Genomic DNA, 12,233 nt, shown 5'->3' with positions numbered 1-12,233 from the left:
ATATTTTCTATTATGAACTCATCAGGGTTGGACCTAACACCAAGGGCAGACAGAACAGAAATGAACAGAACTGGTTGGTAGGAGGCATCAGCAGAAGAGAGACAGGTACATTCTGAAACACATCAGTCCCACTTACTTGGCACAAAATCACATACCTACTGATGACATTGTTTATTTCATATCTTGTGTTGTTACATAGCTTTTCATGTGAACTTGCCCCGAATCTCCCACTACATTATAAGCTTCTAAAAAAAGTACTAACTATGCGTGGTATTCTTTTAACATTACTAACAGTGCCAGGTATAGGACTATAGATGTAGCATATTATTAACAAATATTTAATGAATAAATAGAGGAATGAAAAATCAAATTAAAGAACAAATGCCATCTAATTAGTATTTAAGATCATTGTATAAATAACATTTTATCAATTCCCACTTATCACATTTCTTCTTGATTCTATTTATACCTTCCTTGTCCTTATTTAAAATAATTCTCTAATACTTTTAAGTCTACAAAGTGATATCTCTGTATGAAGTTTATTTTTTGTTTGCATCTGTTCAAAACTCAAGTAACATTCTCCAACTCCCTTCTCTTGAATCCCATTTTTATCTTTTAAGAGTCAAATGATTTTTCTTATACCAGTAACATTTTATTTGTAGGATATATGTCCATGGCTTTTCAAAACAAGACAACCAGTCTGTCTAGAGATAATTCAGAAGGCAAAATTCTTGCCCCATTCTAATCCACATGCCATACTCATTGCCAAGAGAAAATTAGTACTACATCCCCCAAAGTGAAACATGCATAGGATTGGTGTTATAATGCTGACTTCTTAGCCGTATCCCAGACCTACATCATGGAGTCAGATCTCTGGCAATGTCAGAAATTCTTTTTCTCCTTTTTTCCCAATTATCCCCAGGTGAATTTTGTGCTCATTTAAAATGGGGATTGCTGTGAATTTCTTTGACTTGAGGGACAGGGGGAAGAAAGGCATCACCCTAATTTCAAAGGACTCACTATGGTAGCAGATATAAAGTTAATTTTTAATAAGCACCTGCTGCTTATCCTAAAAGAGGCAAGTTCTTAAACAAGAAAGATTATTTGGGGCATTACAAAGAAACATTCTACACAGAGATAAGGTTGGAAGCCATTTAATGTTCCAACATCAGACCTGGGAATCCCTTCCAAAAATATTTTCAGGACAATCAAAGAATCTCAGTTTAAATGAGAGATTCAGGACACAGGGGTTACCTTTGGACATCTGTGCCCCCCTCTCTTTGTGTATGACAAAGCCACCAGCATATAGGTTTATACTTAATGACTCACTTAGATGTTGCTGAGACTATCCCAACTGAAGCCCTCAAAGTCTATGTGGATGGAAACTTGGGAAATTTCCTTTATGAGATCCCTGGAATTCCCAGATAATTATTTTTCCTCCTCCAAAGAATAGTTGTATTGAATGACTGTAGTTATTTTTTCTAGATAACATATACTATATTCTCTGAGCTCCTTCTAAAATATAAGCTGCATATCAACAATACTTAGAAAAAGACATGTGATCCAAAACTTCTCCCTTAGAGTTTTCCTTTGTTAAGAAGCCATGTATGCCTGACTTACATGTTTCTATAAAAGACTGGGTAAATTTTTGCCTCATGATATTTATTGTAAGTAAGGTAGAGAATGTTGTGATTAGAACACATTTTGACCCAAAGTTTCTCTTCTGGGAGAGAAAATTAAAAGGCCTTAGAAGACCTCTTGATTCCATAACAGTCCCTCAGTGTAGCCCACAGAGTATGATACAAAGAGCAGATGACTGTATTATCACCAGGAAGCCAAAGGAGTTCTGGGGCCCAGTCTCCATACAAGGCTTCCCTGGTGGCTCAGATGGTAAAGAATCTGTCCACAATGAGGGAGACTGGGGTTCCATCCCTAGGTCAGGAAGATCCCCTGGAGAAGGGAACGGCAACCCACTCCAGTACTCTCACCTGAAGAAACTCATGGACAGAGGAGCCTGGTGGGCTACAGCATGCGGGATTGTAAAGAGTTGGACATGACAGAGCGACTAACACTTTCACTTTCATCTCCAGAAAAAGGTAGGCACATAGGAGGTAATACTCAGACATCTTCTTGGTTTTATAATAGTTTGATTCTATAGTCACTAAAGTGGGGTGGGGGAGAAGCATATCCCTGGCTAATATCTATCTCACTGCAATTTTAAGAAACAAATAAACAAAATTTGGTCCAGAAAGAGAGCCAGTTCCTCAACATCCTCCCTGGAGAAGATATGGATAATATGGGGCATAACATAGTTTTAATAACTTTGGATAATGTAGACCCTTGAAATTTTGATGATAGAAAATCCTTGGAGATAATTTAGTTCACTGGTTCCCAAATCTGGCTGACCATACAAATCACCCTAGACTTAAAAATCTGAATCACCAGGGGTAGAAGCCAGAAATACATATTAATTTTTCAGTCCCCAAACGCACCTGAACAGATAAGGGAATTGAAGAATTAAATGATTTGTTGAAAGATGCATATCTTGGCAACAGCAAAAGCAGTCCAGAACCTAAGCCACACATTCCCAGAATTAAAAAGTATCTCCGAATGTCATCTTAGCATAACTGTCTAAGAGTGGTCCTTAAGCTATGAAAGATTTTCTGAGGGAACTCAGATTCCAACCCCCAAAGACATTTTCAAACGCTGAGTCTGAGGTGAAGCCTAGAAACTGACATTTGTAATAGGCCCTTTAGTGGACTCTGAAGGAGGGTAACCACTACAGGGAGCAATTAAGGACATTTTGTCTACCAGATGTCTGAGTTCCTTGTATCATGTTCCCTCACTTTGTTTAAACTCACTGTATCTATATGAAGATTAATACCATTGTAATAACTTTCCTTTATTACAAGTCTGTTAGAAATAGTTTTTTACATTTTTTTCCCCAGAAACTTAGTCCTGTAATTCTGCCTCACAGAAGTTATTCCTGCCTCTCTGGGCCATACAAAACGTTTTTTCCCAACGCTGTATGTTAGTTTTTGGAGAATTCAAAGCCAATCTAAGACTCCTCTTTCCAGGGGAGAATGGAGATGAAAAATTCCTCTAGTTCATCTCTCTCCTCTCCCTCCTCTCCCTTTGTGGCTTGTTTCACTTATGGCCAAAACCCTTCTCCCACCAAAACACAAATAAATACATAAAAATAAATCGCTGAAGCAGCTTCTTGCTGTCTTATGGCTCTGAGCCCTAAGCCTTAGGCAAAGCAGCTGGGTCTGATGCTGAAACCAGAAGGGCCTAACTACGTGGGAACAGAGCCAAGGCTGTTTTCCAACAATTAACTTTTCTCAACCACAGCCATGCTCTGAGGAGAAATCAAAGGCAGAACAGTTTCCTTCCACCCATACCTTCCCCACCCTAAAGGGTGAAGATGCAGCTTAAGTGGGCACCCCTGCAAAAGCAAGTCTGAAATGATCCCATCACCTGGTACATACTGTTCCCGCCTCTCTGCTCCACTCCAGCTTAACTGACAGGTCGACCCTGTCTCAGCCAGGCAGCTGCCTCTTTCCAGTACTGGCTCACTCTTCTCTCTGTTGTTTGTTTAGAACAAAGTGCTTTCTTCCATGAAAGGGATGGAAGCAGGCATATTTCTCAGGAACCACAGAGAGGGAGAGTGAAGGAGGATTTTATTTGAAGTTGAAAATCAGGGACTTCCCTGGTGCCTCAGTGCTAAAGGATCCATCTGCCAATGCAGGAGACACAGGTTTGATCCCTGGTCCAGGAGGATCCCACATGCTGGGAGGCAGCCACTCCCATGCACCACAACTGTTAAGCCTGTGCTCTGGGGCCCGGGAGCTGGAACTACTGAAGCCCAGGCACCTAGAGCCAGTGCTCTGCAACAAGAGAAGCCCCCACGATGAGAAGCCTGCAGGCCACAACTAGAGAAAAGCCTGCACAGCAACGAAGACCCAGCAGAGCCAAAATAATAATAATTAATAATTTAAATTAAATTTAAAAATATAAAATTGAAACTCATTCAAGGGCACTCACAAAAATGCCTTGAAGTATGGAGGGAAAACTAGAACTATACCTAATTTTTTTAAAAAAGAATTTGATGTTATTTGAGGGCACAGGCTCAAAATAAAGAAGGAAACAAGGAGGTAAACAGGAAGTTGTGAAGACTCAGAGTGAAAAAGACCCCAAAGACACCAAACTTTGCTGTACAAATGTCCAGATCCTTCCTCAAAATCACCTTACCCTTCAGGCTGCCAGCCTGTGCCTGTCTTCTGCTTCGGAAGACAGTAAGCTTGGGAGGTGGATCCACGGGAGGGGCTCTGATGACACATGGGCAGGGATTTGTTTCATCCCTGCTCTGTCAGTGACTAGAAGCTACTTAACTAGCCTGCCTCTCAGTTTCGTCAGCTAAAATTGGAGATAATAATGCCCTGATTACAGCAGCACGGGCTAGGTTCAGCCAGCAACCCCACCCCGCAATGGATCAGGGGCTACACACACCCATAGTTTTTTTGCCACTGAAACTGCATGTCTAGTATCAGTCAACAGGGGGCTCCACCACCCACAACCACTCCCTATATGAGCAGCCAGGAAGACTCGGGTCTCTGTCCTTGTCGAAGGGAAAACGAGGAGAAACAGCCTGAAGAACTGCTTAGGGCTTCACCCAGCTTCAGCTTGGAACTGAAGTGTGTCCGTTCTACTCATGTGTCAGACTTGTGAACTGGCTTCTAGCCCCTTCCCAACATGGGACTGAAAAGTACAGTTCTCTTTATGCCTGCAAAAAAATAAATAAATAATACGGTATTGACAAACTTCAGTAGCAGGGAACCATAGGGCTGTTGTGCGGAATAAGAGGCAAAATGCTGATAACATGGTCAGTGAAATACCTGGCTTGTCATGATGGAAGCGTTCAAAACCAGCAGTTGTTATTCCACAAGACCCCTGTCAGCAACCTTGCCCCCTTGCCTTTTGTTACTCAGATCTCATTATTCCTCTAACACACAAGAAACACCTCACCCAGAGCTAGAACAAAGCCCGAGAATACCTTATCCCAAGATCCATCTTTCTAAACTAGAGGACAGGAAACAGGAATCACTGGTGACAGTCTTTTATATCTTGGAGCTTGGTGGCACTTGCCAAGTCACTGAATGCACTGGAGCCAGTATAAAAGGAAAGTGAAAGTGAAGTCGCTCAGTCGTGTCCGACTCTTTGCAACCCCATGGACTGTAGCCCACCAGGCTTCTCTATACATGGGATTTTCCAGGCAAGAATACTGGAGTGGGTTACCATTTCTTCTCCAGGGGATCTTTATAAAAGGGGCCAATACTTAATGGAAGGAAATGTGGTTAACAGGAAAAACAGTGATTTGAATCCAAGTTCCAATCTTGAAATTTATTAGAAGTAGAACCTTGGATGAGTCATTTCATCTTTCTGGAATTTGGTTTCCTTATCTTAAAAAGGAGTGGATTATGCCAGATTATGTAAAGCTTCATAAACTCAGAATGCCAATGATGAAAAATAATGCCTTTGCAAGAATGGCTCTATCTTCAGGGAACATGGGTTTTAGAATATCCTATCCAATCCTATAGCCCTTAGCCCTAGGCCCTAGCTTGTCTAGTTAAGCCCCCCAGAACCCTGAATAACTTAACAGGTCACACAGTATGGATAACAGTGAAACAAGAACGACTCTTTGCTCTAGCAAAGAGAAGAATGTATTAGGGTTACAGACGAAGTGCTGTGAGTGCCCTGAGTTCTCCCCATCATGAACTTGAATGTCAGCTCACTCCCAACAGAAAAGGATCTCTTCCCCCTAATAAAAGGTATAGAACCTCTGGCAGATTATCAGAGAACAGTAGAGATTGAAGAGAGGGAGAGAGGTTTGAACCAGAATGCAAAGATAAACAGGCAGAAGTTCCAGAGAGAGGTAAACTACCCCTCCATGCTACACACACAGTAATAAGTCCTCACAGATATTCCCTTCCTAATCCCCAGAACCTGTGAAAATGTTACATTTCAGGGTGAGGATTAAGGTTACAGATGGAATTAAGATTGTTAATCAGCTGACTTTAAAATAAAGAGATTATCCTGCCTAATCCAGATGGACCCACTGTAATCACGAGTCTTTAAAAACAGAAGAAGGAGAAGAAGAGTTAGTGCCAGAGTGATGTCATATTAGGAAGACCTGGCCCATCACTGCTGGTTTCAGATGGGAGGAGTCATGAGCCAAGAATGTGGGAGGCTCAAGAACCTACAAAAGGCAAGAAAGTGGATTCTTCTCTATCTCTGTAAGCTGATAAACTTGTGTTATTTAAGTCACTAAGTTTGTGGTGGTTTGTTACAGCAGCAATTAGAGACTAACACATTCCATGATGAATAATTAGCAGCAGGCATTTAGCAAAGGTGAAAACAAATTTGTACAGAAATCGGTCAATAAGGATGATACTGATAGGTAACCTGGAACAAATGGGCAACACCGAAAGTTTTCTGTAAACTCTAAGAAAAGGAAAGTCAAGTCGCTCAGTCGTGTCCAACTCTTTGTGACCCCATGGACTGTGCCTACCAGGTTCCTCCGTCCATGGGATTTTCCGGGCAAGAATACTGGAGTGGATTGCCATTTCCTTCCCCAGGAGATCTTCCTGACCCAGGGATTGAACCCGGGTCTCCCACATTGTAGGCAGATGCTTTTACCGTCTGAGCCACCAGGGAAAGGTATCAGTCATTTGGATACACACTATGTAAAGGCGAGAATATGGGCCCTTTCTCTAGAAGTGAAAAGGAACTAAGAGTTTGAAATCAAAAGTGTACTGAATATCATTCACACGTTTTGCACATATTCTGAGGCAGAAGCGTTAAGAGCATTAGCTCCGTCAGTTGTTCATTCTGTTGACCTTGGGCATAAACACTCTAAGTTTGCTTTCCTTATAAATAAAATCAAACATGATAATACTTACGTTATGGAGTGACGAAAATTAAATGTGCTAATTCAACATAAAACACTTAGCACAGTACCTGTATGTAATAAGCTCAATAAAAGGCAATTATTTGCATTATATTTACATTCCTCTATGGATAGAATTTTCATTCTGAATGCTAGCACTTTAAACAAATTATTTTGCTGTTTTTATAAAGGCCCAATTAAACAATTGCTCCTGGGATGTTACAGTGTTAGGGTTGGGTGGACCCAGTGGAAGAATCACAGTCAATATTCAGGTATCACACAGTAGGAAAAGCCAGGTAAGCATCTCTGCTGGCAGAATTTTGCCCTAATGAAGGGCTATTTCTGCTTGGGTGACTACACATTATAGCAGCATCTGGAGCTAATCTCTGCACCCAGCAGGTGTCTGTGGACACCAATGACTCCCATTCCTACTGTAAGAGAGGCAGGGAAAGAGTTGAAACCAACTAAAAAGCAAGGTATCAGGAACACCCATAGTTCTTGGCGTTACTAAGCCTGAAGAATGGCTGAATTGCTTCCTTACATGGCAGCACAGATGTTAGTAACTTGCACCTATGCTTATGTGTGAAAAAGAGAAGGGGGGTGTAAAAGAGAGAGAGAGAGAAACAAGAGCATCAAGAGTAAAAGTAAGGCCCATTCTCAGAAGTAGTCACTTAGACCATCACTCACAGGCAGAATAAATAGCCATTTGAGGGCCTATGCTCCTCACCAAACTGAGTTTTTCACTGCAGAAAATGTCTCATCATCATTTCACATAGTAGATCTCAACAAATATTTATTCAACTGATCTGAAAGGGTTACACACTATAAAATACAAAATTATGAAGTGTGTGGCAGGATAATTTAATATATGATATATTTTATGATAATTTAAATGATATATTTATATGATAAATATATTTTATGATAATTTAAAACATGATATATTTTCCTTACTACAGAACTAATATCCATCCCCAGGGAGAAAATAGAAGTCTTTGGATCATGAAATCCAGAGATCTTCACAAGAGACTTTAGTCAAAAGTCGAGGCTTACAGAGGCAAAGAGCTAAAGTCTATGCATAGGGTGGAGGATACACCCCTGAGATGTGTGACCAGAAAAAATAGCTGAAAGGGAATGTCCTAAGGCAAGTGAACAGAGTTGGGTGTTTGGTGGAAGATGTATACATGGAGGACGCCCGGCGACAGAACCTTGGACCAGGCAGCTTGTAGATATTGGGAACCTCAATGCTGAGAACTATGATATTGAGGCTGTAGCTTTCAAAGCCTTACATACAGCTTCCTGGTACTGTGGGATGGAGAAGACGGATCAAGAGAGTCTGGTCAGTGAACATGTAAGGTGGGATTGTAACGGATTAAAGCTAGGAGCTCTTCACTTCTGGGGTTCCGTATAAATCTCCAGGGGCTTCCCAGGTGGTGCTAGTGGTAAAGAACCTGCCTGCCAGTGCAGGAGAACTAAGAGACGCTGGTTTGATCCCTGGGTTGGGAAGATCCCTTGGAGGAGGAAATGACAACCCACTCCAGTATTCTTGCCTGGAAAATGCCATGGACAGAGAAATCTGGTGGACTACAGTCCATGGGGTTGCAAAGAGTAAGACACAACTAATGTGACTTAGCACACATAAATCCCCGATTTTTCAAGAAATCCTAGGAACAAAGGATAGCATAGCAAAAAGGATTCAAAGACATTTAATTCAATTTGGTGAAATAAAAATATGTCATGTTTCTTGCCAGTATACTTGGAGGGAAAAATTCACACACATTACTTATGTACTTATGTACTACAATAAGACATTAAAGTAGTTATCTCTGTATTGTGTTATTATAGGTAGTAGTCAATTTTTCTTCATATTATACATATATATATATATATATATATATTTTAAAGTCATGTTTAAAGATAAAACTACAGAAAACCCACCTTCCTACCCTTGCCCAGCCAGATGGTGATGTGATGATCCTTCCTAGGAGCAATGGGCCCCAATCTTCTTTAGAACAAAGTCAAACTCTGTGCTTGATTTGGGCCCCTGAGAATCTGGAGAAGCTGTGATGTTCAGAGAAACACTCTGGCTCTCGAAGAGTTTTTATCCTTGAAAAACTCTCACCAGGGGTGTGTTCCAACACACATAATGATTTTGTTGGATGTTAAAGAGTACAAAGTTCTCCAAAGGAAAAAAAGCCAACTCCTTTCCATCAGCTATATCAAGTCACTGAAGTTACTGAAATTAGAAATGCTTCCATGAATCTATGGGAAAGCGGGGTGTGTGTGTGTGTGTGTTAATATGCATCATTTCCAGCGCTATGCATTTCTCTATGTAGATCCAGATTTCCACCTGGTAGTATTTTCCTCCTGCCCAAAGGACTCTTTACAAGAACATTCTCTCATATCACCCAAGTAAAATCATCAACATCAGGGTATGACCGCTAATATATTACTACCACCTAATCCTCCAATCCCATTTAAGCCAGTAGTCTCAGTAAATTCTTTTACAGCAAAAGAATAAATGGCACTAGGTTAAGAGAATTGTTCTCTTTTCTAGATTTGTTCTTTTATTAATTCCACAGGGAACATTTTGATGACCCACTCTATGCTGACTCTGTCAATAAGATGAGTCTTAATCTGAGAACCAGCCATAAGTAAATCATAATAATGCAATGACTAAGGGCTGTAAAAGATATGCAGGGGCCATTTCAGGACTAAATAAATTGCTGCCCAGCCCAGGGAAGGAAGTGATTCACTCTGCCTGAAGGAATCAGGGACAATGTCACAGAGGAGGTAGTCATTGCTATGATTCTTAAAGGATGAGTAAGAGTTTTTGAAACAAACTGGGAGGACAGAGCACCTGAAAATGAGTTTCTTCCCACATTATCTCACACAGTTCTACACTTTCAATTGTAACTCAACGTTAGTGACATAAATAACACTAAAATGGCTAGCCAAAAACGAGCAGCAAGGAAGTGAATCCCAACCTTTTACTTTTCCACCTGTGATTCAGTTCATTTGAGGACCTCTGCAGATCTCCTTCCACACAAGGACATTTTTTGTGAGGTGACATCTTTGTAGAGCATAAAATCACTCGTGCTCTGCTTGGTCCTAACATTTCAGTTCAGTTCAGTTCAGTCACTCAGTCATGTCCAACTCTTTGCGACCCCATGAATCGCAGCACGCCAGGCCTCCCTGTGCATCACCAACTCCCGGAGTTCACTCACACTCACGTCCATCGAGTCAGTGATGCCATCCAGCCATCTCATCCTCTGTCATCCCCTTCTTCTCCTGCCCCCAATCCCTCCCAGCATCAGAGTCTTTTCCAATGAGTCAACTCTTCGCATCAGGTGGCCAAAGTACTGGAGTTTCAGCTTTAGCATCATTCCTTCCAAAGAAATCCCAGGGCTGATCTCCTTCAGAATGGACTGGTTGGATCTCCTTGCAGTCCAAGGGACTCTCAAGAGTCTTCTCCAACACCACAGTTCAAAAGCATCAATTCTTCAGCACTCAGCTTTCTTCACAGTCCCACTCTCACATCCATACATGACCACAGGAAAAACCATAGCTTTGACTAGATGGACCTTTGTTGGCAAAGTAATGTCTCTGCTTTTGAATATGCTGTCTAGATTGGTCATAACTTTCCTTCCAAGGAGTAAGCGTCTTTTAATTTCATGGCTGCAGTCACCATCTGCAGTGATTTTGGAGCCCAAAATAATAAAGTCTGACACTATTTCCACTGTTTCCCATCTATTTCCATGAAGTATGGGACCAGATGCCATGATCTTCGTTTTCTGGATGTTGAGCTTTAAGCCAACTTTTTCACTCTCCACTTTCACTTTCATCAAGAGGCTCTTTAGTTCCTCTTCACTTTCTGCCATAAAGGTGATCCTAACATTTGGTTTTGTTTAATTCCACTGTAATCTTCCAAGCTGAGATTTCTTAGTGATGATCAGACAGCCTGTAACAATGTTTAAATAGACTTGTTGCCTTAAGAATAGGTTTGATTTTATTGATTTCCTTATAATGTCTGTAATTGTTCAGTTTGTTGGAGCTTTTTTCTTTCTTTTTTATTGTATTTCCTAATTGCTTTATCTTTCACAGAAAAGATCTGTTTGTAGCTTGTTGATCTTTTCTTCCGTTAAGAATGAATGTTGCGAGAGAGACTTTTGTGAAGAAAAGCAAAACTCCATTATCAAAAGTTTCATTATACCCACTGATATATGTTTCTCGTTCTTAAAAACTCTACAAAATGTCTTTGTCCTTCCCTTCATGAATAACTGGACTCTGTGGAGGAGGGGAAAGAATCTGTTATGTTCAGTACTTTCATTACAATGTCGTGTTATTAGTGTCTGGGATATAACTTTTTCGCTTTGTTATTTGAACAGCTTTGTCCTTCTTAGTGCCTCTGCATTAACATCTGTGTTTTAACAACTGAAATGAAGAGCCATTCCAGGTCAGTGAGGAGGAGCACCCTACACACACATTCATTCAGCAAAAACTCACTGAACACAAACTAAATGCCAAGCAGGTCATCGATTACTGGGGACAAAGAGAGAACAAAACCCAGGTATCCTAATGCTAAAAGCTGGATGAAATTGCAGAGGGGGATCGGGTCTGAAGGGGAAGCAAACTTCAGCCATGATGGTGTGCAGCATTTAGGTTCAGACCAGGGACTCTAGAATCATACAAGTGTGAGTTCAAGTCCCAGTTTTGCTATAAGGGAGTGACCTCAGGCAAATACCTAAGCTATTTGAGTCTCAGTTCTCCTATCTACAATGTACAGATAGCAGCAACACCCGCCTCAAGATTTTTGTATTAAATCAAATATTACAGGCAAAGTGCTAATCATATTGTCAGGAAACTAGTAAGTGTTCAGTAAACTTTAGCTCTAGATTTATGCTGATCTTGCCACATTTATGTTACCATATTAAAAACACAGAAGGATCTCAACACATGTTTGTTGACTAAAGCCAGTCCAAATATTCCACCCTCAAGGTAATCAGTCAGTGTAACATCAGAAATTCAGTTGCGGATTTTCAACCTAAGCTGGGAAGTGGTAGGTGGAGGAATAAGTGTATAATTTGGGTGTTGAAAGCCAAATTCTCACATTAACACCAAAATTAAAATACTGTGAATGCATGGGTCCACTTATATATGAATATTTTTTCAATAAAATGCACTAGAGCACTATGCCATCCACAGTTGGTTGAATTTATGGATGTGGAACCTCCGATATGGAAGAACCATGGATGGGGGAGCTGGCTATAAGGTATAAGCAGAGTTT

Source organism: Bos mutus, chromosome 15 (assembly GCF_027580195.1).
Source record: "Bos mutus isolate GX-2022 chromosome 15, NWIPB_WYAK_1.1, whole genome shotgun sequence".
NCBI classification, from domain to species: Eukaryota; Metazoa; Chordata; class Mammalia; order Artiodactyla; family Bovidae; genus Bos; species Bos mutus.
This window is presented reverse-complemented; position numbering follows the sequence as displayed.